This window comes from Protobothrops mucrosquamatus, unplaced genomic scaffold (genome assembly GCF_001527695.2).
Source record: "Protobothrops mucrosquamatus isolate PMUCROS unplaced genomic scaffold, P.Mucros_1.0 scaffold77, whole genome shotgun sequence".
In the NCBI taxonomy this organism is placed as follows: domain Eukaryota; kingdom Metazoa; phylum Chordata; class Lepidosauria; order Squamata; family Viperidae; genus Protobothrops; species Protobothrops mucrosquamatus.
In genome coordinates, this window is record NW_015386454.1 from 139,724 (window position 1) to 141,430 (window position 1,707).

The 1,707-nt window shown below is 39.6% G+C and overlaps 1 pseudogene; it reads left to right on the plus strand.

Annotated features, from left to right (window-relative positions):
- Positions 1-789: 789 nt before the first annotated feature.
- LOC107284241 lies at positions 790-1,440 on the plus strand (annotated as a pseudogene).
- Positions 1,441-1,707: the final 267 nt, after the last annotated feature.

Genomic DNA, 1,707 nt, shown 5'->3' on the forward strand with positions numbered 1-1,707 from the left:
GAATTCCTCAGCCAGCATGCCTGGCTGAGGAATTCTGGGAGTTGAAGTCCACAAGTCATAAAAGGGCAAAGTTTGAAGACGCCTGAATTATATCATACCTTCTTTTCTTCCTTTTTTGATATAATGTTAACAGACCTAATGTGAACCAAAGCCTGACGTTTTTTTTTAAGGGTCTCCCCACTGTAACATATTTTTCACAAAATAAAGACTATTTCATTTCTCTCATATATTTTTTAAATTTAGTATACAACTGGTATGAAATCTATTGCTGTCTAATATACATTTATATTTCATTTTAAAATAAGAAAGCAAAACCTTTATACACAGACCAGATTTAGCTGAGTTCAGTCAGCTGAATTAAGGGTGGGTAACATCCTAGGGATACCAGGACTATAAATCTAAATATGCCTGGGAAAGGTTCCTATAATCAGAATGCAAGAATACAAATCCAGTGAATCAATTGTAATTACCACACTGCCACCTGGTGGGCAAGTGGATGAAAAAAAATGGGACCTCTATATTCGGTTTACTACCGTTGTCCCAGCTAGCTTATTCATATGTACAATTGGGATTTACCTCAAATTTATCAGTGTTATACTGCTGCTGAAGCTCGTCTTTAACTCCTACCTTTACTAGAAATTTTAAAAAAACTATTTCACATTAGGCTAGATTTCAGGAAGGACAAACTCTAATTTTTCTACTGGATGTCCTATATTGAGAAATGGGTAATGTTGGTTTTTTTCTTCAAGGGCCACGGCTGAGGTGGGGATCTCGCTGCAGCGCTGATGACTCAAAATTCCAAACTGGGGAGGTGGAAACAAATGTGGAGCCTGTGGCAGAATAGTATATCATGTGGAAGAAGTCCAGTGTGATGGGAGAAGCTTCCATAGATGTTGCTTTTTTTTTATAGTATGCCGGAAAAACCCAGATAGCACAACTGTGGCCATGCATGATGAAGAAATATACTGCAAGTCTTGTTATGGGAAAAAATATGGCCCCAAAGGATATGGCTATGGGCAAGGAGGCTATGGACAGAGGAGGAAGGCTTGGCATAAAACATGACAACGTACCATCTCATCGACCTACAAGTCCAAATACTTCAAAATTTGCTCAGAAATTTGGAGGGGCAGAAAAATGTTCCAGATGTGGTGACTCTGTGTATGCAGCTGAGAGAGTAACAGGAGCTGGAAAGCCTTGGCACAAAAACTGTTTTCGTTGTGCCAAGTGTGGTAAAAGCCTCGAATCAACAACTCTGACAGAGGAGGGCGAAATCTATTGCAAAGGTTGTTATGCAAAGAACTTTGGCCCCAAAGGATTTGGCTATGGCCAAGGCGCTGGTGCTCTTGTTCATGCACAGTGACACATTAGCTATTTGGCACAGAGAGGGTTCTCTTTTTCCAAGGCTCAATTTAAAATGCTACCATTTACTGTGAAACAGCTCTTGGCTTATGGTACTGCTTTTCCTTAGGTACTGCATGCATTCCAGTCTTGAAGCAGATTTTTACATAATCTGTCAATCAATTTCAATAAAGCTTTGTATTAAGACACTCTAAAAAAAAGGAATGGGTAATGTTGTTGGCATTCATAGAATACTAAGATTCCAGGATTCTTGTAAGTGCTGTATGTGAATGTCCTGGGGAGGCAGGAGAAAGAGCTGCAACCTGGACAACTGGCATGTAAAAGATATCTCTGTACACAGAAAAAGGG